Source organism: Giraffa tippelskirchi, chromosome 13, assembly GCF_054371585.1.
Source record: "Giraffa tippelskirchi isolate mGirTip1 chromosome 13, T2T-mGirTip1v1.2.pri, whole genome shotgun sequence".
Classification (NCBI taxonomy): Eukaryota; Metazoa; Chordata; class Mammalia; order Artiodactyla; family Giraffidae; genus Giraffa; species Giraffa tippelskirchi.
Window position 1 is genome coordinate 49,359,131 of NC_137287.1, and position 27,319 is coordinate 49,386,449.

The 27,319-nt window shown below is 41.6% G+C and overlaps 1 protein-coding gene across 6 annotated transcripts in view; it reads right to left on the reverse strand.

Annotated features, from left to right (window-relative positions):
- The window catches only part of PLCB4 (phospholipase C beta 4), a 478,321-nt gene that overhangs the window by 355,703 nt on the left and 95,299 nt on the right, over positions 1 to 27,319 (reverse strand). The gene's annotated exons all lie outside the window — the stretch shown is intronic.

Below are 27,319 nucleotides of genomic sequence, written 5' to 3' on the forward strand. Positions count from 1 at the left end.
ACAATAAGTAAGTACATTTCCAAGACAATAAGTAAAAAGCATATTTTCATTCTCTCTTCTTATTTAGGAAGAGATTTTTAAAAATAATCATTCTGCCTGTCTTAAGATAGTTTTTTTAAAAGTGGCAATCAAGGACTTTCCTGGTGTCCAGTGGTTACAACTCTGCCCTTTTCCTGCAGGGGGCACAGGTTTGATCTCTGGTCAGGGAACTAAGATCCCGCATGCCACAGTGACACCAAAAAAAAAAAAAAAGTTGATGTTGCATCAAAGCCATAAATAAAAACTAGTATCACTTGCTTATAAAAAGAACGTAATGATAAAAATAAAATTTTTTAAGAGGAGGCAATCAAAACATGACACTGAAATATGTCCCATACTTTTATTACTAATTACGAAAAACAAAAATGAATCCATTTTTGTAATAATTCATGCATAATGGAAAAATGTTTAACACTTTCTATGCTGTATGGCATCATGCTAAGGTAGTCATAGAAAATATTTTCAAGAGACTGGCTAAATTTTTTTTGCTAGATTTTATTTTTTTCCACTAGGTTTACATTCAAAGCAAAACTGGGCAGAAGGTACAGAGATTTCTCATATACCCCTATATAGGTGGTTAACTTTTTAAATATGCCAAATGCTAAAAGATAGACACACAAAAATCCTACCAGTCAATCGAATCATACCAATAAATGCCTTATTGAAAAATGTGAGTTCCAGTCAGGTTTAGAGAATTTATAAGAAAAAAAAAGACATCAAAATAAATCTGTAAAGGCAGAATTACCATATACGATAGTGTCTGATATACTTTGTTGCCTTAATTTTGTCTTAGGCTTCTCCATTATTAGAAAATCTAAGGAAAAAAATCAGTAATAAAATAATCTTCATGAAAAGTCTGAGTGGGCTAAGAAATTTAAAAACGGAGAAGTATTTTCAAGTGGTTTTTTTTTTTCCCTGCCACTGCATAAACCTATACCTGCTTACCTTCAGGAACCACAAAAATAAAACTGTGCCAGCCTTACCTCAAGCTATAAAAAAAAAAAAGAAACATCAAAATGACTCCCCTTTGTAAACCTTAACTTCCACTCATAAAGCCGTTTTTCAGTATGTTCTCTTACCTGAAACGCAGTGAGCAGGCTGTAAACTTCACCCGTTCAGAAGGAGGATCTTGAGAGCATGCCTGGTGTGGGCTGAGAATGGCAGGGCAGGCGCAGGTCTGGGGCAAGCTCACTCTTTCCAGGAGGGAGACTCGGCATGAGCAAGCCCCACACAGCCAGCACATGTCAAGACACTGACTCTCCCTGCAGAGCCCCAGCCCTCGGTCACAAAGTGAGAGGCTAGACAAACCGTGCCCATAGCCACAACAAAACATGCAGACACAGTGGCCGAGAAAGACTCTTTTCACTATTGCAAGCAGAACGACAAATATAGCAAATGCTTTTGGCCGGCATCTTGCCAAGTATCTGCCCATGAATGAGTAAGAGGCCCCGCACACGAGAAGTGCCACTTGACCAGAGGCTAGGGCTTCTCAGCAGGAACAGGAAAATTTGAATCCTACACCAGAACTCATCCTTCAAGTAAATCTTTGATTTTTCTATAGTGAAAGCTACAAAAATTCAAGCTATAAACCTGAAGGAAAGTCCAACTGACTGTCCATTCAGGAACTGGGATAACTTGTGAGCTGCTAAGAGTCTGTTTCAACTCCCCCATCTGGCCGCCACCTTTTGCCCGTTTTCCTCTGTAACACCTTCAGGATTCAAGAAAGAAAGTAGATTTTTTAAACTCTTAAGTTACCAGTACTGCTGATCAAAAGAAAAACAGGTAAGAACTAATAGCTAGAGTGAGATCTGGAGATTATACTCCTTGCACAGATAGTAAAATGTGGATATTTTGGTCCTAGAGATGTATCTCGAGAGGATTTTAATTCTCCATCAAATTAAGATACTAACACACACACACACACACACACACACTTACAAGTCCCCTGATTTATCTGCCCACAAGCATTAGCATGGCAATTTTTTTAAAAGGTCAGCTTTTCCCAAAATGGGCCAGAGGGTATAAAATGCTTCACAAAACAAGGTTTCAGGGTGAAATTTTAGGGTGGTCAATCTATACTAATGTCAATAGAATCCTATATAGCAGAATTTCTGTTTTTAATAGACTCATATTCAGCATCTATCTACTTTAAAAAATGGTTTATGCACTGCATCCCAATTATTTAACCACAGGACCCTTTATTTGTGGGGCATCCTGAGGGAATTATATTTTTTCAGACAGACCTGGGAAGTGCTAATAACTTTAGATTCACTTGCCCATTTTTATGCAACATACCTGACACTGTGATGACTTTTCAAAGCACTTAGAAAAGCCCTTAGATTACAAAGCTTCCCATCTACCTCCAATTTGTACTAATCTCTACGAAATTCCAGTGCAATCAATTTCTAGATTCCTCAATATTAATAAACAGTAAACATATTTTCCAAACAGAAATATGAGAAATGGGCTACACATGTATTTCATGGGCGTCTCCTTCATTCCACCCATTACGCTGGGAAACAAGGGACATCCTCAAGCAGCTGGACCTTCTGCTGGAGCCCCTGCAGCTGCTCTGGTGGCCGTGTGGTCGCACCAGGTCACCCATCTGCCCTCCAGAGCTGAACATCAGACCTCAGAGATGAACATTCAGCCAACATATCCTACAGAGAGGGCACCCCAGCCGACACCAACGCCAAGGCAGGAGTAGCCACCACCCTAACGGAACACCTACCACGTCCGTATGTGCACATTTCAACCGCTTTACATGCAGACTCAAGAGGAGGGAACTGAGTCAGCTCTCCCCAGCAAACCACACGCAGAACCCAACTCCCCCGCCCAGCACCTCCTCTCCTCTCAAATCCCAGAGCCCTGCACACCCAGCAATCCCGACATCCTTCCGTTCCCATCTAGGTGGAAAAGCAGGTTTTCAGGGTAGATGGGCAGTTCACAGCTGCTCCGCTGAGATAATTAAGTCACACTGACCCCTCACTCATCTGCCCTGACTACTCCAGAACTACTGCACACGAGTCGTTTTTCCAGATCATGTCCCTTTAAAGATCAACATCTTTCTAAAATGAGGTTTATTCCCCTTATCCTTCTAATAAGAAGATATTTAACCTTTAATTTAAAATCTATGTCTTCCATTCATGAATCCAGATTCTACTGAATTATAAGCGTAATATTCTCTCAACCATAATAGGTTGAGAAAATTATTTTAATTAAATGATCCAGGAAACATGGGATGGTATTTCGACACCCGTAAAACAGCAATACAACTGCTTATTAAAAAAAATCATGTCACAAGGCTATATTAGTAAAATACAAACTCCAGCCCCTTAGCAAATATCATAATTAAGAAAAAGCTACATATGATATTTAAGTGCACATTCTTTCAGCCACTACTTACTAACGACTTGCTCTGTAGCAAAAACAGGAAGTTAAACAGAGTCACTATTTCCTATGAAGAACATGTATCTGTGTCTTGTTATAACAAATAGATATACACTGGGATGTCTTAAAAATTAATTGTGAAAGAGACACAAATTTATTTTAAAAGTCAGACCATAGAAGGCATGAAATCAACAGCCAAAACTCTTAAAAGTAAAAACTCCTTCCATCTTCCATATTAATTACAACCACTGCTGTTTCAGTTTACATTTGCTAGTTTATATTTACTTGTAATCAGTTTGTTTTAAATGACTCATATTCTAAGTACAGTTTCCTTCTAATGAATGAGTTTATTCCATTTATGTTGTGGTTTCTAATAACCACGTGGTTCATCTTAATTCTATTATTCCATTTTGTTAGGCTTCCTGGTTTGACATTTTCTTTTGTTCTGGTTTTTGCAACATAATTATTGAAATATGAAATGGAAGTCAAACAATTGTAATATGCAGACTGTAATGAAAATGTTATAAATCTTCTCACCACACACACAAATAGTAATGCTGTGGGGTAGAGGAAGGAGGAATAAATTAGGAGATCGGGATTAACAGTGACATATTACTATATATAAACAACAAGGACCTATTGTATAGCACAGGAAACAACGCTCAATATTTTCTAATAACCCATGAAGGAAACATCTGTAGACTTCCCTTGTGGCTCAGATGGTAAAGAATCTGTCTGCCAACGCAGGAGACGCAGGTTCCATCCCTGAGTCAGGAAGATCCCCTGGAGAAGGAAATGGCAACCCGTTCCAGTATTCTTGCCTGGGAAATCCCATGGATAGAAGAGTCTGGTGGGATACAGTCCACTGAGTTGCAAAACAGCCGGACACGACTTAGTTACTAAAACAACAACATATGTGTGTGTGTGTATTTGACTGACTTGCCGTACACCTGAAACTAACACAACACTTAAATCAACTATATTTCAACTTTAAAAAAGGTAACACTATGAGGTGATAACTGTGCTAACTACCCTGACTATAGCAATCATTTCACAATATACATGTATATTATACATCCTATTCATACACATTAAATTTATACAATGTTACATTTGAATGTCAATTACATTTCAAGAAAGCTGGAAAAAAACAAAAGGTACAGGAACTATTAAAAAAAGAACATATTATAAATCTCAATAATACAAAAATAATAAGTAATATAATCAAGAAGACTGGAGGAAAAGATGGGAGGAATACAAATGTGCTATTTATTTAAATTTGCATATCTAGGAGCCAACAGACGCTGTCTAAAGTTAATAAATCAATGAACATAGAATTTTTTATATCATTCACTTTATAGTAATTTATTACCACAAACAAGTAAAAAACACAACATAAACCTAAATTATAGAAGGAAAAGGAAGAAGAAATGTGGGGGTTATTAAATAATCAAGAAATGAAGGAAACATCAAACCAGGAACAAGGGCTGCCGCCCAGAGACCCACCTGTGCCTCCAACCTCTCTCTTCCATGGAAAGGCTTTGGTCTGGCAGAGCCTCTGCCTCCAGGGGTTTTAAGAGAGACATACTTTGATTTTCCCTGGATTTGCTCCAAATACCACCAAATTTGGTAGATATTTTTCAGTCTTTTGGATTATAGCCATTTCCAACTTTTAGTAAAGTTTTTCCTCACTTTTAGCAATTTTTAATATCCACAGTTTCAGGGAAGTGAATAGATACTTCTATTTAAAGTCCTTTCAAGAGAACCCCCACCTCCCACCTTATGCTGTTTATTATATTTCATGTGCTTCAATTCTCTCTCTCCACTGTGTCCCTCTAACTGCTTCTTCCCTTTCAAACCTCTTGGTGCTCGTATCACTGATGTGCTGAGATGACTTGCACCTCCTACAGAAAAAAACTGGGTGCATCTCTTCCCATCTCCAGTCACAGTGGGAATATTCATACCACAGCTATCAGTGGACAATACAAACCAAACTTCGTGCCCCTTTCCCTTCTCAGAGCCAGCACCCCACTGGAAAGGTCTGTGAATTTACAAAACAGCTTTTTAGAAGGGTAAAGCAAGGATATAAAAATCTTTACTGAGAACAAAAAAAGGCTTATATTTTGGCTTTTTAAAAAAATTAGTTGTTTCTTGTTGTTTAGTTGCTAAGTCACGCCTGACTCTTTTGAGAGCCCATGGACTGAAAGCCTCCAGGCTCCTCTGTCCATGAGATTTTCCAGGCAAGAATACTGAAGCAGATTGTCATTTCCTTCTCCAGAGGATCTTCCCGATCCAAGGATGGAACCCGGGTCTCCTGCACTGGCCAGTGGATTCTTAACCTCTGAGCCACCAAAAAGGTGAAAGTAAAAGTCACGTCGTGTCTGACTCTTTGCGACCCCATATACGATAGCCCACGGAATTCTCCAGGCCAGAATACTGGAGTGGGTAGCCTTCCCCTTCTCCAGGGGATCTTCCCAACCCAGGGATCAAACCCAGGTCTCCTGCAGTTCGATCCCTGTAGTGTTACTACAATATTAATACTAATATTAATACTACAGGACCAGTGAATATGAATAAAGGTTCTGTTTCCAAAGTAAATTCCATCCTTTCCAATGCCCTTTAATATACTTCTACAGCATCTTCCCTCCTAGTAGCTCTAAAAAATATATTAAATCTACTTATGATTATCTAGCAATTTAAGAAAGGATTAGTATATTCATTTACTATATAAACAAGCAAATGTTCAGGTTCAGACAGATCTGCCTACTTCTGTTCTTCCTCTCCGGCAAATCCTCAAAACACACAAAAATTCTATTTTTTGCTTCCCTTTTATCCCCAAAGTCTACGGACCAAAACCAAAAGAATAGTGCCCTTGGTCCTTCCAACCAAGTTTAAAGCCCACAACCCAGTAAACCTATTGCAGTCAGCTCACTGCTTGCTCTAGGGAACAGAGAACAAATTAGCAGAGAACATTATTTTAAAGCATGGTAATGACATTCTAACAAACACTGCAAGTGCTCCAGCCCACATACATCATCCACCTAGGGGAACAAAAACAAACAAACAAAAATTGACAAAAACAAAAAAAGGAATACACTGAGAAACAAGAAAAACTATCACATGAACTTACATACTCAGCAATGTTCCTCTAACTCTTCATGCTACCTGCGTTCAACATCTTTTATTATATCACTGATTATCAGTATTAAGGCAGATATCATTAAAAACAGATTACCTTATTTTTGTCTCATCATTTAGGATCAGTAAAGTAAAATACATTTCAGAGAACATTATTTGTGAAGTGGCAGTGCTCTGTGCTATAATTCAAACCTTCTTATCATCACCAGTCAGACCCTGGTGTTCTAGTGTGTATAAGCTGGACAGCATCAAGCTGGGACCTAACATACCTGGGTTGGCATCCGAGTTCTTTCATTTCAGGCAAGTTACTTAACCTCTCTATGGTTCAGATTTCTCACATTTAATAGAGGATCAAAATCACCACAGCACAGGGTAAGTGAAATTTTTAAAATAAGAAAATCTATATAAAACACTATATCATCTGGCATATAGTAAGTACTCAATAAACTGGGAAGAATAACTCACGACTGTCGCTAACTAGTATTGCTTTCACATGATATGCTAGCCTCTCAGACAGCTGCTTGGGAATCATCACGGTAATTTCCACAGAGCTTCTCAAGCTTTCCTGTGCACACAAATTGCCAAGGGAATTTTGCTGAAAAATGCAGACTGTGCTAGAGGTTGGCTGTGGGGCCTGAGATCTTGCATTTTAACAAGTTCACAAGTGATGCCAACGTGGCTAGTCCAAGCAGCATGCTTTGAATATGAAGGACCTGGGCCACCCGGATACCCCCATTCCACACACACATACACACAGCTGAAAATCCAAACACTGAGTCCACAATCCAATGTCACCTTTCCTGTAAAAACAGAACTCTTCCTTTACAATTGGTAAATGCTATGAACCACTTGAGATAATTGCTAAATACAGAATACAGTCATAAGAAAGGCAAGGAATGGCTTCACCTGGGAAAAGAATTTGAATTTTGAATCAGACAGGCCTGGGTTCAAACCTCAGCCCCATTATATGTTCTAGCTATTAACATGTCTTTAGACTAATCACAGGCCTCCTAATAAACTTCAGATTCCTTATGTGTAAAATGGGGATAACAGCATCTCTCAGAAAAATATAACACATCCAAAATAACAGCTGTCTCAAAACAGTTAATATTGACGCATATGTCCCACGGATGACACACAGTAGGTGCTGAGAACACGCGGGGTGCCTTTCCACTCCGGGCCGCACCAGTTCAGCTACTTACCAACATAACTCTGCCTTCCCTTTTGTTTCACTCACTTGGGCTCACATCCTCTCAAGCACGCTATCTGAAGACCTGCATCTACTGAAACTCCTTCATGCTATTTCAAGCTGCCAGAGCTAGTAATTTCCCAAGAGAAAGAACCTTATTTCCTAGTATGTTCTATTAAGCCTCGAGACCCATAGTCTAGAAGAAAACTATGTTTCCCACATGGCTTCTCTCTGTTCCAAATCCTGACAGGCTCTTTCTTCCTGCACAGTCAAAAAGGAAAGGGACAGAAGTCATAATCTCTTTCTCTGTGTCTAAAAAGAGCTTGGAAATATCTCTTTCAATCAGAGAAATGTATTTTGGGAAACCAGCCACTCACTCCAAGATAACTCTCTGTATTCTTCTTCAGTTCCAAAAACTGAAATTGATTCTATCTCTTCAGAAAGCTCTAACACACACACACACACACACACACACACACACACACACACACACACACACACACACCGGTTTTGTTATGGTTTCCTCTCACCAAGCAAAAATGATACATGATGCCAAAAACATCAGTTGCCCAATATAACTCGGTTCCCTAATTGATTTGACACGTTATTTAAATCCTGAGTGCCTGCCATGCACCCAGTACTATGTCAGATGCCGGGTGTCCACTGGTGAGTAAACAGATGTGGTCCATGCCCTTGAGACTCTAACTACCCTGACATTCACTGATCTTATTTCTGAAACCAGGACACACTTCCAGAGCTAGTTCTGGTTTCTAAAACCTAGCCACAGACTGTATCTAAATAAGAATGAAATAATGCCATTTGTAGCAACATGTAAGCAACTAAGTAAGTCAGAAAGAGACAAATACCATATTTGTGTCCTAAAAATAGGACACAAATGAACCTATCTGAAAAACAAACAGACGCACGGAGATAGAGACCAGACTAGTGGTTGCCAAGGAGGAGGACCTGGGGGGGCAGAGTCGGGGGCTGGGGTTAGCAGATGGAAGCGTGTATATATAGAATGGGTGAGCAGCAGGTCCTACTGGACAGCACACAGAACTACGTTCAGTTTCCTAAGAGAAACCATTTTATATATACATACATATAAAATCACTTTGCTGTATTAATTAACACAGCAGAAATTAACACAACTGTAAATCAATTATACCTAAATAAGCGAACCCCAGCTGAGCCGTTAGAATCCAGCCCTGGCCACAGATTACTGATCGGATAAAGCATACCACATCACCTTACATGAACCTGCAAAGGAAGGGGGTCTCTATTTTGCTACCGAACAGTGGCCCATCCAGCCCACCACACTGTCCCAGCTGGAGTGGAGTACTTGCCCCTTGGAGATACAATCCCACAGCAGCTTTAGGGCAGACAGATGTTCCTCTTTCTTCCCCAAGCTGCCTACCTCTGTTCTCAAACTCTGAGCAGCTAACTAGGCCTAACATCTATCAGAAGTTTTCTAAAGTTCACTGGCACACTGAACAGGAAATAGTTTACCAGCCACATAAGTTATATTCCACATCATTCTGCCTATTTGCAGCTATATTAATATTTAATATTTGTAATATTTAAAAATGGAAATAGGGATTCTGAGTAAGATGCAGCCAGTTTCATTCATCATCTTCCACTAAAGCTTTTGTCAAGTAGCATTCTCTCACCCTGTGTAAAAAGGGCACTGCTTATAGATTCATCTTGATTAAGAATTCATATAACATAAAAAAAATCCAAAAAATGAAATCAGAATATGTAGAAATTATTTGATCAGGTAATCAGTAAAAACTTCAGATGCAGATTAATTTATTGTTCACATTGATGAGTCTTAATGATGTCTATGAACTGCTTTTAAGAGGCCTGTGAATTAAAAGGAAGATCCCTCTACATTACTTAAAAACACTTGGAGTTTCATCATTAAGGTTAAACTGGGAGATGAAAAGCCCCTTCTGCTTTTCTTACCATAATCAAAATATAACAACTCTAAATTAATGATGAAGAGCAATATATATAGATAGATAGATATAGATAAGATAGATCAGTATAAAAGAGGACTAAGACTCTAATGTTTCAAACCACTAGGTCTGTGTCAAGGATGAAGCAAGACTTAGTGTAAGGCCATTTTCTAAGTAGTTTGGTTTAAAATTCAGGGGTAATTATACTTTCTTCTATAGATAATAACTTTTGTAAAAAAACAAAACAACCCACAGTCCTTTCCACAAAGCAACCTAGAAGGATCTTCTAGGGACCAGAAGAATTACTGAGTGACTTTAGAGTTAGTAATTCAGACAATAGCTTTCCCCAGACAGGCTAAATGGAAAGAGGCCTGAATTCATCTCAGTATCTTCCGTTTCACTTTCCTTAATTCTGAAGCTAGCACCACATCTTCATGTTTTAGACAAGTGATTCCCATGGAATCAAGAAAGTAGGCTATCCATCTCTCTCTCTCTCTACCACACACACACTCACCGGTTATGATGACAGTAAAGAGAGCCCTAACTTTGTCTTCAAATCCACTCTAATCTTGGCGCTCTCTCCTCTTTCTCTCTCAGGACAGGGAAGGCAGGTCTCTGACTCGAGTTTCAGCAGGCACTGGCATCCACTTAGGATTGAAGGACACTATTTGGTTTTCATTTTTTAATTTTTACTGGCTATCTCAACAATTTGTGGCACAAGATAGTTTTCCAAGGTAATGATCTAAGGTGGCCTTTTAAAATACATTTATGTTTGTGGTTAAATAACCTTGGGAAACACTGTAGAGTACTGATTAAAATGGTTTGGATTTGAATATTAGCTTTGCAACTCCCTTGCTGTGTACTTTATGCAAGTTACTTAAGATCTCTGTGCCTTGGTTTCTTCATTTGTAAAAACAGTAATAATGACAGCATTTATTTCAAGGGGCTATTGTGAGGATAAAGTGGTTATTACAGGTAAAACACTAAAATAGTGCACAGCATACAGCAAGAATTCCACATAAATTAGTTATTACTAGTATTTTATAAATATATCTGGGTAAATACTTATTTATTCAAACTCGATCCTCTGACCTGTGAATTACAAGATAAAGAGATTTCCTATGGGTTCTTATATAGGTGAAAAGAAAAGCTCCTTCTGTTTTGCTTTAATTAAAAATGCAGCCAATTAAGGAGTGTTTCAAACCCATGTGATCCTCTAGAAGCCAGAAAATTAAGTGCAGTGTCCTGAATTCCATTATAGTTTCTTCTCCTCTCTGCTTATTGGGATTTTTTATCCCAATATTTCAATCACGAAGAATTGAAAAAAAAAAAAAAGTCTGCCGTTCCTTATCCATATAACACCAGCCGAAATGTAGTCACAACCAGGCACATGGTTCCTCCAACCAACATTTTAACATTCTGATTGTGCAACATCTCAAGAATTGCTCTGTTTTCTTGAATACTGCTGCAGCAAAGGGCTTTTTGTTTAAGTTACAGCCATTCTACATGCAATGAATGACTTTTTAAAAATCTGTTTGAATATTCCTATGATCTGAATGTCTATATGCCCTCAGTATTCATGAAACACCAAAGATGCTGATATTAGAAGGAAGGGTGATTGGGAGGTGCTTAGGTCATGAGGATGGAGCACAGGATTATTGCTCTTATAAAAGAGGTTCCAGAGAGCTCACCAGCCCTTACTACCACATGATGATACAAGGAGAGGTCTGTACCCAGGAGAGGGCCCTCCCTTGAACATGCTGGCATTCTGATCTCAGATTTCCAGCCTCAGGAACTATGAGAAATAAATATCTGTTGTTTATAAGTCTCCTAATTCGCAGGATATTATTACAGCAGCCCAAAGGAACTAAGACAAATATATTACTAAAAGCTAATGGGTGTCATTTATTTGTCTTTTTCTTCATATGATTTTCTCTGACCTTGGCTTCCAGGGGAATTTCTCCCTTTGTTCAAGCAGTTTAGTGCGACTCCCTTAAGTGAATCATAAAATGTAGTGCGAAAATCACTCCCATTTAACACCCTGTGCCTTCTTCACCCCACACCAGTTCAACAGGCATTTCAGACTAAAATGGGGACGACAGAGCACAGTGCTCAGTGATACTGGATCAGCGACCCACACGGTTTAACCGAGCTCCAAGTTTACTCTCTGTGTCTAATACGGCTTCTTGAACAATAAACTTGAGCTGTCCCATCTAATCTCACAACTTATCATCTCCACTAAAACCCAAGTAGTCTCAAAAACAGAAGAAAAACAGAAAAGGAACAACGCAGTAACTAACATGAAGGAAAACGGTTAACAATGAAATGAATGCTGATTGCAGATGTAACCTTCAAGATGTGCAGAGCCCAGTAATCCCTCAAAGAACAGAAAATACAATCCGATTGCTTCTGACTGTCGAATGTACCTGCAAGAAAGAACTATGTAAATTGTCAGGGCAGGCTCTGTACTAAAAATCCAAACTTCATCTTAAAAGTCTAAGTCATTGTTCCCATCCCTCTCAATTCTGTCAAAATAAGACCTTTATTTCTCTCATTTTTAAGTGACTCCCATCTTCAGTGGTAACTCTTCAGCTGGCTGGAGCTTGGGTGCAAACCTCCCATCTGCATCACCCTGGCTTGTCATTGAACCTTTCTGGGCCCCAGTAGCACCATCTGTGAATGGGTCATCACAGCACCTACCTCGCAGGTTTGTGAAGAACTGTACCCAGCACAGGGTTAGTCCCAAGTCAGCGTTAGTTATTATGAGCAATGGTGGTGTTTTTTAGATGATTTCTTAAATACACTGAGATAGGATCGCCATGTGCCCATTTTATGGATGAGGAGACTGCACGTTCAGAGGGTTGTACATCACAGAACGTATCAGTCAAGAAATAGTATAAGGGGCTTCAATAGTGGCTCAGTGGTAAAGAACCTGCCTGCCAAGGCAGGAGACACGGGTTTGATCCCCAGTCTGGGAAGAGCCCACATGCCAAAGAACAACAAAGCCTTGTGCCACAACCACTGAGCCTGTTCTCCAGAGCTCAAGAGCTGCAACCACTGAAGCCTCCCAGCCTAGAGCCCATGTTCCACAAGAGAAGCCACTGCAATGAGAAGCCCATGCACCACAACTGGGTAGTAGTCCCTGCTCGCCACAACTAGAGAAAAGCCTGCACAGCAACTAAGACCCAGCACAGCCAAAATAATAAGAAGAAATATATAGAAAACTTAAAGAAATAGCATCAATTCTTCCCCTCTGCAACACCTGAAACAAAACTGAAAATTAAACACAAAAGGACCCTTGGCAGAGCCCATGTACTCCAAAGTCTTACCCATCTGGTGGTGACTGAGCTTTGGGAATTCCAACACACTGAGGCAGATACAGACAACTGATTTAATTCCATTACCATAGATACCAAGAAGTTCAATGAATAGAAATTTTGATTGGAGGTGCTGGGTGGAAAGAAGGAAGGAGAAACGTATACAAAGGATCAAGCACCCACAGGTTAAACTTCTCCTCCCTGGGAAACCAGTAGATTGATTGCTGAAATGGCCCCATTTCTCTCCTTCTTTAGCTCTCCATGCCCCTTGCAATGTGACCTGGAAGCTCCTTTCAACAAGAGGTGGAGCTTGGATCCCCAGCTTAATCTGGGCCGATTTTGTGACTTGCTTTGGCAGAAGTTAGGCTGTGTTAATTTGGAGCCTTGGCCTCAAGGGGCCTCATGCACTTCCATTCTTTCTCCTGAACCATCTGAGCTCCATGAGAAGCTTGGGACAGCTGCAGATGAAGAGAGCATGTGGAGGAAATCCCAGGGTACCAACTGACCAGCCAGCCCCAGTTGCACCCTAACAAGGGACCACGTCCAGCCAAGATCAGCAGAGCCATATCACAACCAACCCCTGACCACAGATGTGCTCCTAGTGACCCCAGCTAAAGCCACAAGAACCACCCAGCCAATGCATTAATATGAGAAATAATAAAAGTATAGTGTTTTAAAGTACCAAACTTTGAGGTGGGTTTTACCCAGCAATAGGCAACTGATACACAGTCTGTTTCACTCCCTACTCCAAGCATGAAAGTTTCTCCTATAATGAGCTCCTCCAGGTAAACACTTAGCAAACTAGCTCCATAAGACAGTACACTTCCTAGAGGTGTTAATAAGTTTTACATGGGGTGTAGGGGTGGAGGAGGTGATCAAATAGATATAGAAATGTTGTAAACCCTAGGCACAGTGCATGGCACACAACAGTTGATCAATATTTACTGAATGACATGAAGAAAGTGTGCTTCTGAAGAAAGTGTGCTTCTCAAATACTATTTCCTCCAGTAAAAGGTGCCAGAGTCAAGCACACTGCACACCTCTATATGTCCTGATGCACATCAGGCCACAAAAGATGCTGAGGATTATGCAGATGACATAAACCAACAAAAGTCACCTTTTAATGTTAACACCGACATGTCTAAATTTTCAGTTGAGACATATGTATTGCAGTCCTAAATGTGGCACAAAGTGCCCATCATCACTCAATATCTATTCTTCTCTTCTTCATCACTAAGACAGCCTCAAATATGCTCAACTCAACATCACATTTCCAGGCTCTCTTGCAGCTAGGTTACTACTGGCCAGTGAAATACAAATACAAGTGTTTTATGGCATTCAGGAAGGCTGCAGAAACTTACCAAGCTGCCTACACTAAGAGGGCTCCTTTCTGCTGTACATTTGGACTGCAGATATGGTGGCCAAAACTAATCTGGCCCCAGAGTGACCTTGAAAGTGGAAGCCACATGATTGGGAGGATGAGACAGAAAGATAGGAACCTGGACTCTTAATGATACCATGAAATCATGGAGTGCCTAACTCTGATTTTTTTCCACAAATTTTCACAGTTATTTTACATTTTATGTCACAGTTACTTTATATTTTTTGCTATATGTGGCAATGCCAAAGAATGCTCAAACTTCCACACAATTGCACTCATCTCACACGCTAGTAAAGTAATGCTTAAAATTCTCCAAGCCAGGCTTCAGCAATACGTGAATCGTGAACTTCCAGATGTTCAAGCAGGATTTAGAAAAGGCAGAGGAACCAGAGATCAAATTGCCAACAACCACTGGATCATAGAAAAAGCAAGAGAGTTCCAGAAAAACATCTATTTCTGCTTTATTGACTATGCCAAAGCCTTTGACTGTGTGGATCACAATAAACTGTGGAAAATTCTGAAAGAGATGGGAATACCAGACCACCTGACCTGCCTCTTGAGAAACCTGTATACAGGTCAGGAAGCAACAGTTAGAACTGGACATGGAACAACAGACTGGTTCCAAATAGGAAAAGGAGTACGTCAAGGCTGTATATTGTCACCCTGCTTATTTAACTCACATGCAGAGTACATCATGAGAAACGCTGGGCTGGAGGAAGCACAAGCTGGAATCAAGATTGCCAGGAGAAATATCAAGAACCTCCGATATGCAGATGACACCACCCTTATGGCAGAAAGTGAAGAAGAACTAAAGAGCCTCTTGATGAAAGTGAAAGAGGACAGTGAAAAAGTTGGCTTAAAGCTCAACATTCAGAAAACTAAGATCATGGCATCTGGTCCCATCACTTCATGGCAGATAGATGAGGAAACAGTGGAAACAGTGTCAGACTTTATTTTTCTGGGCTCCCAGATCACTGCAGATGGTGATTGCAGCAATGAAATGAAAAGACGCTTACTCCTTGGAAGGAAGTTATGACCAACCTAGATAGCATATTAAAAAGCAGAGACATTACTTTGCTAACATAGGTCCATCTAGTGAAGGCTATGGCTTTTCCAGTGGTCATGTATGGATGTGAGAGTTGGACTATAAAGAAAGCTGAGCACCGAAGAATTGATGCTTTTGAACTGTGGTGTTGGAGAAGATTCTTGAGAGTCCCTTGGACTGCAAGGAGATCCAACCAGTCGATCCTAAAGGAAATCAGTCCTGGGTGTTCATTGGAAGGACTGATGTTGAAGCTGAAACTCCAGTACTTTGGCCACCTGATGCGAAGAGCTGACTCATTGGAAAAGACCCTGATGCTGGGAAGGATTGAGGGCAGGAGGAGAAGGGGATGACAGAGGATGAGATAGCTGGATGGCATCATCAACTCGATGGACATGGATTTGAATGGACTCAGGGAGCTGGTGATGAACAGGGAGGCCTGACATGCTGCGGTTCATGGGGTCGCAAAGAGTTGGACACGACTGAGAGACTGAACTGAACTGAACTGATATATGGCCCAAACTATCCTGATATGTCAAAGAAATTGGAATCCTCAGAACATACCTTAAGAAATTTCTGACCTTACAGCTTCCTAGACTCCTCATTAGTACCATACACTCAATTTTGAAAAATACTTTTTACAGAAAAAGAGGCATTACTTCTATTCAGATATAAAGAAACATGACTTAATCTGCCGTTCTCCAAGAACAATGATGAACAATCACTTTCCTAAACACCCACCTTGTAGGGCCTTAGATTATTATAAAAATCATTTCTTGATGAAAAACAGCCAAATACTAGGAAGTAAAACCACCTAGTGAATTGTACTGACACTTACCTCCCTCCCCAATCCCTGCATCACTCAGTGGATGAAAACGTACCTGGCTTCCCATTGTGACTTTCCCACATGGCTCCTCTTTAAATATCCAATTACAAAGAAATTTACTTGTTTAGGCTTTTTCTTCAGGGAGATCCAGAAATTAAATCACTTTGCCAACAAGGCCAGGAAAACAAATCATTTGTGTTGTGGCTGAGCCATAAGGCATGCATCTTAAACACAAGCAGAGTCTGCCCAGCTTTGCTCTCACAGAGCCATTTGGGAGAAGATTTTTATGGCAGCAGCTGAAATGTTTCTACCAAAACAACACCTACACTTTGCTAGAGTTATTTTCAGAGGAGAAGGTTTCCCCTACTGCTATATAAATTGTAAAAATGTGTAGTTAAAAGCGTAGGCGCATGTGAGTCCAGGGCTGCAGCCCTGGCAGAGGAACTCAACTGCCACTTCTTGGCTGGGTGACCTCGGGCAGATCGCTTAACCTCTCTGACCTCGGGTCCTCACCATCACGAGGAATCTCAGCATCCAGAGAATTATCCTGCGAGTTGATGAGATAATGAGTGCTTAGTCCCACTGCTACATCTTAGGTGTTCAAAAAGCAAGTGCTGTGTTAATTCTTATCAAATATGATGTGGAATTCCTGAATATTTCAAAAAATAAAGATATAAGAATCTACAGGCAAATCATATTTAAAGATACCACATTCAGTTCAGCTCAGTCGCTCAGTAGTGTCCGACTCTTTGCAACCCCATGGACGCTAGCACGCCAGGCCTCCCTATCCATCACCAATGCCCAGAGCTTGCTCAAACTCATGCTGAATCGGCGATGCCATCCAACCGTCTCATCCTCTGCCATCCCCTTCTCCTCCCACCTTCAATCTTTCCCAGCATCAGGGTCTTTTCAAATTAGTCAGTCCTTCCTATCAGGTGGCCAAAGTATTGGAGCTTCAACTTCAGCATCAGTCCTTCCAGTGAATATTCAGAACTGATTTCCTTTAGGATTGACTGGTTTGATGTCCTTGCAGTACAAAGGCATCACATTACCATTAATATAAGAATACAAATATGTTTAATAATGTCTGTGTAGAAGCCATGGAACCTTACTGACCACAGACCACTTATGCAGCTTTACCTGGACTCTCCAATATGAGATCATGGACAGGAAGTTAAGAAAAACTTGCCAAAACCTAACTAGATACTATAAAGTCCACTCATTGGACTGCTATATTTAATCCATCAACAGTGATTCCTAAGATTGTTATGCCTTTACTAGGCATCAAGCAACACCCTTTTCAAGGATTAACTCTCTCACAACTGCACATGTGGAGACGTGCCATGGACACTGTGATGCAATGACCAGACCCTACCTGGAGTCTGAAGATCTGACATCCCTGCTACTCCGAGGTCCGTGGCAGAATGCAGAAAACTGCCCTCCACTGGAGAAAACGGCTCCACCTAAGCTCAAGCACACCCTCTGGAAGCTCCTTCAATGATCAACATCAGTGAATAAAGGTCTAACCCACTTTAGAACTCCCTGTGGGGTTGACCAAGGCTGCTGTTAAGAGTGCATCACAACTCAGCTTCTCCCTCTGCCCAATCCCACATCCTTCCTTTCCCTTCCATAGGTATTGATCTTAAGAGACAGATAGGTACTATAATTACTTTCATCTTTCAGATGAAAACAGTGAGTCGCAGAGAGTTTAAGAAAGCTGCCCAGCCACACAGGAAATGAGTGATGCGGCTGAAACTGGAGCCCAAGCATTCTGCTGCCAGAGTCCAGGCTCTAGACTTATTCTGCTCTACCACTCAGCTGGGTTCCCTGGTGTCTCAGATGGTAAAGAATCTGCCTGCAAAGCAGAAGACTCGGGTTCAATCCCTGGGTCAGGAAGATCCCCTGGAGAAGGGAATGGCAACCCCCTCCAGTATTCTTGCCAGGAAATGTCCATGGAAAGAGGAGCCTGGCAGGCTATAGTACATGGGGTCACAAAGAGTCAGGCATGACTGAGTGACTAACACTTTCACACCATTCAGTTGACGTTTACAGATTAACGTCCATAAAATAAACTGGTTAAAACTGGCTGTTGTCCTCAGAGCAGACTGCAAAAGGCAGATTCGAATGAGAGAAAAAGTTGCATGAGAAGGCAACTCTCCAGTTATTGGTCAAAGACAACCAGAAAACAGAAACCACTCCAGAGCTTTCGAGCTAAGAGCCTGGTTATAGAGCGCTGGAATGGCTGAGAGGCCACAGAAGGAACAGGGAGGCAGTCCAGAGACCAGCAGCCATGAGGCAGGAAAGCTGACGGAAGAAAGAGGTGTTACAGAGCCCAGAGCCTGGGGCCAGCCCACAGAACTAAGCCAGGTGACGCTGCTAGGTGTGGGGGGTGGGCAGGAGCTATGGGAGAGGCACTGCTGTCCCAGAGATACCAGAGAAGCAGAAAGAGGCTCAGCGAGATGCCTCATCCCTCTCCTCGGACACCAGAGAGCAAGGGGGCCTGGGAAACGCACCTCCTTGTTAAATGGAACAGAGCAGGAGATGCTCAAGAACGGATCTTAGAACAGGTCCACCTGAACAGCCCCCAAATACAGTTACTCAGCTGACAGTGAGGAAGTATGGAGACACAATCTGAAAATAAAGTACAAGAATTTTAAAAGTGGGAATTCTCTGGAGGTCTAGTGTTTAGAAGTACAAGCTTTCACTGCCAAGGGCTTGGGTTCCATCCCTGGTGGGGGAATTAAGATCCCATAAGCCATGTGATACAGTCAAAAAAACATTTTTTTTTTAAAGTATATCTGTCAAAGCTTCATTTGTTTGTAAGTAGTTCTACATACTCTAGCAGCTCCTAAGCAAACAAAATAACAGCAGAAAATGCCTTTCACTACAAGGCTCTTTGGGATTCCCACGTGGCTCAGTGGGTAAAGAATCCACCTGTGATGTAGGAGACATGGTTCAGTCCCTGGATCTGGAAGATCCCCTGGAGGAGGGCTTAGCAAGCCACTCCACTACTCTCGCCTGGAGAATCCCACGGCCAGAGGACCCTGGTGGGCTACTGTCCATAGGGTCGCAAAGAGTCAGATATGACTGAAGCAACTGAGAACGCACACACAAAGCTCTTCACAAGGCAGTTGCTGTGTCACCGCACTGTTCAATAACCGACATCTAAATGGGGGAAAAGTTTCCATTACAGAGAATGTTCAAAAATGCAAACACACCCCCATATGTATGCCAACTATTGTACTGTATTACTATACTCTACAAGGTACTGTACTGTAACACTTAAAAAGCTTTCTTGAGTTTGGTTCTTATGTTTATTTGTGTGAAAAGTATTAAAAACCTATTACAGTACTATATAGTCCATTGTGTTAAGCAGGTACCTAGGCTATGTTGGACTCACTAACACATTGGACTTACAAACACATTCTTGGAAAGAAATTCATTCTCACGTAAGGAACTTGCTGCATTTTCTAAGTAAATCAGGAGAATATACATCATATTTGTGGAAGTAGTTCCATCATAAAAATATCAAGTCTATTTGATAATGATTAACTGGGGAGCATTTCCTGAACAAAATATGATTTATAAAGAACAAATTATTCCCCACCCATGTCAGCTAAATTAGTTGTTACCATAGTTCCTATTCTGGAAGGCTAAATCTGCCTTCACAGATCTGCTTTCACTATCTGCCTTCACTATCTGCTGTTTGATAAAGTCAGACCTAGAACACAAACTCTCTCCTCTCTTCTCAGAAGTCCTCTGCTGACTTTTCAGATGCAGCAGAAGTCCTTGGGGGTATGGAGGGGGCGGAGGAAAGAAAAACAAAATGTACTACCAAGGATCTCCGTCAGCACCCACTTCAGCGGCACAGACAAAAAAACAGCAACCGCATGAAGATCAGCCTAGCCCTGTGCAAGGACCACATGCCGATCCGTGAAGCATTCCACACTTGGCTTTCCCTAACGTTCATGGGAGGGGAGAGGAGGGCTCCAGTCAGTGAAATGACTTCCCCGGTCAAGAGCCCTCCCTGCTTCAGAACACACCCCCACTGTTCTTCCCCCCACCCAAAAAAATCTCCAGTCACAGTGGTCAGTGACAACTCAATGTTTAACCATTTACTTTGCCCTTGCAAAGACCTCGAACTTTAATTTTAAAAATTATTTTTTTGCACTCCTTCCAGAAAGAATGGGATTTGTTCATATACAAAGACTGTAAACACAATTTCAGTCCCTTCTACCTCCTCTCCTTCCCTCTCAAACACAGTTCCTTTGAAGATACTAAAACCCAATGGCTTGAGACAACATCTAGGTTCCAGGTTGAGCTTGGCTTCTGCCTAGCTGTGCAGTTTTAATCTGGTCAGTTAACCTCTCTGGGCCTCTGTGTTTTCATTCCCAACATAATGTAACTGGAACTAGCTGATGGCCACAACCCTTTCAGTCCTGAAACAGTTCCACAGAAAGATAACAGAAGTCCTGTGGGGAACCAGATGAGCACTCTCTCACTTGACCTGGCCCAGACAGCTATCTGTGAGACTGCTTATCAGAACTCGAAGTACAGTCTGTGGCCACAGCATAGCACAAAGTCTGAGCTCAGTCCTCACAGTGGGCTGTGATCTCCCTCAGCAGTTCTCAAGTTAGGTCCCAGGGTTCTGACTGCAGAGAGCCAGGTCTTCTCCCTCCCTGCATCTACTCACTCTGCTCTTCTGGCCCAGGCAGTGTGACTTCCTTGACCAACAGGATATTAACAAACATGACACAAGCAAACACTGAAAAGTACATGCGCTGTTGGGCTTGCTCCCACTCTTGCTGCTCTGCCATGGCCAGGAGAAAATGCTAGGTCTAGCGAGCTGCAGAATAAAGGCCATATACAGCAGAGACAAGGCATCCCAGTCTTCCTAACTAAAGCTGTCCTAGATCATCCAACAGCCAGCTGAACTCCCAGACATATGAGCAAATCCAGCTAAGATCAGAAGACCTGACTGCCCAACCCACAGCTGACCAGAGACATGTGAGTGAGATTAACTGAAATCAGCCAAGTTCAGATCAAGATCAGCTGAACCTCCCAAACTTGCAAGTTAAATACATTTTTATTACTGTATTCCATGGACAGGTTGTAGGTGCTTGTTTGCAGCATTATTGTGGCAAAAGATAAGCAGCTCTCAACCAGACTACAGTGACTATTTCCAAAGTGAAGGTTCCTTAGTGATAAAAAACGTGCTGCATTCTTAAAGGTCACAGCAGACATGAATGCATTTAAGGCTCTAAGAAGTCCCACATACCATTGAAAAAAATCTATTTTACTTTGTCTAACTCATGTTTCTCTTAACCCATTTTACCAGAGACCCTACCAAATTTTCCCCAAGCCTTTCATCCCAAGTCTGGGTTGAGTCTCTACCCAATCTTCTTAGGGTTAAGCTATATATTTTATTGTCTCTTCCAAGACATTTAGTGGACCCTTCAAAAAACAAAACAAAAATCTTACAAGTATTTTGAAGTTATGAAAGTTTATATTGTTTAAAACCAAAGTCTCATTAGAAATAAAGGGAATGTTCTACAAATATCTGAAACCCATACATTTGTTGTTGTTTAGGCGCTCAGTCGTGTCAGACTCTTTGCGACCCCATGGACTGCAGCCCATCAGGCTTCTCCCTCCTTGGGATTTTCCAGGCAAGAACACTGTCGCTTCCTCCTCCAGGGGATCTTTCTGACCCAGGGATCAAACCCACATCTCCTGCATTGCAGGTGGATTCTTTACCACTGAGCCACCTGGAAAGTATCTGAAATCCATACACAGCCTCAGCCTAATTTCAACTTTTTCATTAATTAAAACTTGAAGAAGCCTAAGGCTGACCTTGCCTTCCCTCCTTAACACCCTTGAGAGGGTGCCCACCGCAGTCCTCTCGTCACGGTTCAGATACTTGGTTCAGGGCCCTGATACTTCTCCATCAACTCTCCCACCATTCCTCCTCCCCTCCGTCTCCTCAAGAGCTTACTTAGTTTTACTCTCTGGTCTACACACTACCCATGCTGAGCTACTTCCAATTCCATCAAATGGCCATGAGCTAACCTCTCCAGAGTCTGGTCCTATTTGATGTGAACTTGAATTATGTAGCTTTGAAATAATATGACATTAAAACACTAATATGGTGGCACATTAATTTGAATCAATGTTAAATCTGCCCCAAATATGAAAATTCTTCAAGAAATAATAGTTTCGAAGCAGGCTGAGCCAAGGGAGCGCCAAACTATTTATAGAGTGGCCACAGGGTGGCGCCACATTAGCTGATAAAAGGAAATAGCCACCATCTTTTGTCAAAATTATTCCTGAATTAGAAGAGTTCTGAATTTGCAAGGACTTCAGAAACACAATTCTTCTTCTGGAAACTCTTCCTCACCTCGTAACCATACTCAAGACCAAACACATAGCGTTCATCCAGCTAAATTTCAATTCATCCTTCTTCCATCACTTGAGACAGTACTTCTTCCCTGAAACTTTCCCTGAAACCCCTAAAAACAGGTGGTAAGATCTTCCCATGATTGAATTTACCTGATTGTTAACATTTTTCCATTATAAATGCTTATCACTTGGTCTACTCTCCTTCATGGGAGAGATCCCAGTTTGCCTGCTTCATAGCATATGATCAACGGAAGTTGAGTTCACGTGTGGAGAGATGAATGGATGGATGGATATATGGGTGGATGTATGTATGCATGTATGGATGGATAAATGAATGGATGGACAGATGAATCCACGGGTAGATGGATGGGTGAATTGATGGGTTGATGGATGGAGAAATCAACAAGCAGGATGGGCCACTGAAGAAAACATGAGTGATTTTTGCTGTATATTCTCTTCTTATCCCCTCCCCTGTTCAACCTCAAAGAAAGATAATTATAAACACTAGGTAAATGCAAAGGAAGAAAACAAGAACAAAAAGAACCTTGATGATCTTATCAGTTGAATAAGAGAGATCACTATGAATTTAGAATTAAAACCCAGATGTATTGTAGTTAGGGCACTTGTCAAAAATACAAAAGACAATCAGGAAAAAAAAAAAAACTTAAGACACAGTGGTGTCTTTCTTTTCCTAATCAAAGAAACTCTGATGGAAATATATCTTTTATTTGTTGGATATAAACGTTTTAACTCATTTGGTGAAAGCGAAGAACTCACTCCAAGAATTGTGCTACGTAAAGATGTGACCTCTTCAATGGAAAAAAAGAGATATAGGCAGGACTTTCTTTGGAGCTCCATGGAGTCAGATTTCCTGCTTCTCATCACAAAACTCTGCAGAGAAACATTTTTGTTTCTCATTCACTTTCACCTTGGACACCAAGTTCACCTTCTCAGTTACCCCATGAGTTGTCCTTTTCAATTAGGAAAGAAATGAGCGCAAACACAGATAAGACATTTTAAAACCAAAGAAGGCTCGTCTCTGATGTTTCTTCTCACATGCCTTTGGATCCCAGACCAAACACCCAGTATACCTCTGGCACTTTTAGGCAGAGCTAGGAACACGGATTTAAACACCTGAGCAACTGACAGGCAGTAGGGAATGTCACATTTGAACTTTCTTTTGACCCTCTATAGACAGTGTATTGAAAACAAGGACTTACAGTGTTTTCACCAGCCAGAAAAACCCAAAATAATTTTCTATGGATCGTTTTAACCTTCAAGGTAAGCAAAGGCATAATGTGCTGCTGCTGTTTTCCAAGTTGCTTTGTGCCATATTTCCCTACTGTCTGAACTCTCTGAAAAAGCCCTACCTAAAAATACAAATGAGAACCTGGCCCTTCAGTCATATCATCAACAAACCACATCAATGCTGGTGTCAGGGAACACCATAGTTGGTTTCTCTCAAATCTCAACCTTCAAAATATGGTAACAGCCCAGCTTCTCAGAGCTGCTCAGTCCTTCAGAAGCTTGTTAAACTTTCAAGAATTCATTTCTGCCTCCTACAGCCTATTTTCCTGCATGCATTCCTTCCAAAGACATCTGCATCTCCTGGGAAGAGATGAAAGTGATACCAAATAAAACAAAAGCAAACTTTAGAGGGATCTCTCAAGTCAATGCTCCCAAATAAAGAGCTATTTCTGCACACTGTTCTTCCTTTCTCTTTTTAAGCCCCCCTCAGTCTCTCAAGGTTGTTTATTTTATTTATATAAAGCACCCACCAGGTAACCAAATCAAGATCCCTTTTGTGGAAGGAAGCCCAGGCAGCTGTTTCCCAGAGACCATGAACCATCACCACTGTGACTCCCAGAGGCACAACTGAATTCACCCTGTGTTCCTTGCCAATGCTGTTCCTTACTTGGCCATGAACAGATGCAGTCGGCCCCAGCAATTTCTGCACCCTGTAGAGTATAATCTCCTAAAACATCAGCTGAGAGTTTAGGGGCCAAATATTAAAATAGCATCCAATTAATAATCACAGTAATAACGAAAAGAATTGCCAAACTGCTATGTGAATTCTGAAACCCAAGTGGAAGGTCAGTTAAATGAAGTGAAACTATTCCTCCACACCCCATCCATGCATCACCATTTAAAGGTTCCATTCTGCAATGGAAATTTCTGGAACTAGATAAAGCGAGATAGCATTTCTACATTTTAGGTTCTATCCACTTATTCAACATTTACTGAGCGCTGATATGAAGATAAAAATTACTGACAGTTGATCTCAAAGATGTCACAATTCCTCTGGAAAAAGCAGCTTCTATCAGAATTTTGTTCATTTGCCTAACAAGTGATTACTGAGTCCCTTCCCTGTGTAGGCACTGAGGATGTCACGGAGAGTGATAAAGGAAGAAACCCCGGCTCCCCTGGACACCACTTCCGGAGAGGCAGACAGCGCACAGGTAAGCACACAGCCAAGGAGGGGAAAGGCTGAAGGAGGGCGGCAGGCCTGGACCGGAAGTCCGGGGGCGACCACGTTAAAAGGAGCGCAAAGGAAGGCCCAACAAGCCAAGACGTGCAGGAGGCACGGGAACAAGTCCTACAGACGCCGAGAAGAAAACTGTTCCAAGCCAAGGGGAAACACGCGAAGACCCTGGGGTCACCATGCCCACGACTGTGGGGAGCGGCAGCCGCGAGGGGGGTCGTGGAGTGAGCTCGGGACGGCGGCCCCCGGGGAGACACCTGGCCGGCCCAAGGCCCTCTGAGGCTTCGGCTTCCACTTCGCATGCAGCAGGACGCCTCTGCAGGCCAGGAGCAGAGCCGCGGGACCCGACCGAGAGGCTCACCTGCCCTGCAATGTGGAGCAGAGACTGCTGTCGGCTGAGGACGTAGGCGAGCCCGGCCAGTGCCGACCCCAGGCTGAGGGAGAAGGGAGCAGACCAGAGGGAGGAGGGCGACATTCACTGGGAAACTGGAGGTGTTTCCGACACCAACCAGTAACTCACTGGTCGACTAGATGTCCGTATTTGAAGGTTTCACTATACAGGTTCTTTATTTATTTTCCTATTTAAATATCTAGTACAACTCCACATTTGTATTCTATGGGATTATTCAGTCCATAGGATTCTGCTGATGTGCTAATTTATATCCCCAGCCTTTATCTTTCAACTACACCCAGTTATCTGCCACTGCTGTCAGACACCTCATTCCTCTGGTCCACGCCACCTAAGCACCCACCCCAACCTTGGTCCTGGAGATTGTGGAACTAAGTTTCCATTCACCCAGGCTCAGTATCCCTTTGTTTCTTCCTTGTCTTCTCCACTGGGAATCCAGACACGGAACTACCAGTTCTTCCTTTGAACTCTGTTCTTCCGTAATAGTACAGTATTGTATTTTTTAAATTTTACTGAAGTATATTTGATTTACAATGTTTCAGGTATACTGCAAAGTGGTTCAGTTATACAGACATATGTGTGTGAGTGTATATATATATATATATATATATATATATATATATATATATCAGTTCAGTTCAGTCGCTCAGTCGTGTCCGACTCTTTGCGACCCCATGAATTGCAGCACGCCAGGCCTCTCTGTCCATCACCAACTCCCGGAGTCAACCCAAACCCATGTCCATCGAGTTGGTGATGCCATCCAACCATCTCATCCTCTGTCATCCCCTTCTCCTCCCGCCCCCAATCCTACCCAGCATTAAGGTCTTTTCCAATGAGTCAACACTTCGCATGAGGTGGCCAAAGTATTGGAGTTTCAGCTTCAACATCAGACCTTCCAATGAACACCCAGGATTGATCTCTTTTAGGATGGATTGATTGTATCTCCTTGCAGTCCAAGGGACTCTCAAGAGTCTTCTCCAACACCACAGTTCAAAAGCATCAATTCTGCGGCGCTCAGCTTTCTTTATAGTCCAACTCTCACATCCATACATGACCACTGGAAAAACCATAGCCTTGACTAGACGGACTTTTGTTGGCAAAGTAATGTCTCTGCTTTTAAATATGCTATCTAGGTTGGCCATAACCTTTCTTCCAAGGAGTAAGCGTCTTTTAATTTCATGGCTGCAGTCGCCATCAGCAGTGATTCTGGAGCCCAAAAAAATAAAGTCTGACACTGTTTCCTACAATGGAAAAGAATCTAAAGAAGCTTTAGATTCTTTTCCATTGTAGGTTAGCACAAGATGTTGAATGCAGTTCCCTGTGCTGTACAGTAGGTCCTTGTTGTTCATCTGTTTCATACATAGCAGTGTTTATTTGCTAATCCCAAAGTTCAACCCCCTTTCCCCTCTGGTAACCACATATTTTCTATGCCTGAGTCTGTTTCTGTTTTGTAAATTTGATTTGTATTATTATTTTAGATTTCACATAGGAGTGATATCATATGATGTTTGTCTTTCTCTTTCTGACTTCCTTCACTTAGTATGATAATCTCTAGGTCCATCAATACTGCTGCAAATGACATGTCATTGTTTTATGGCTGAGCAATATTCCATTTTATATATATATATAAAAGTGTGTGTATAATGCATATACATTATACATATTAACCATTTATATGTCCCACATCTTCTTTATCCATTCATCTGTTGATGGGCATTTAGGTGGCTTCCATGTCTTGGCTGTTGTGAACAG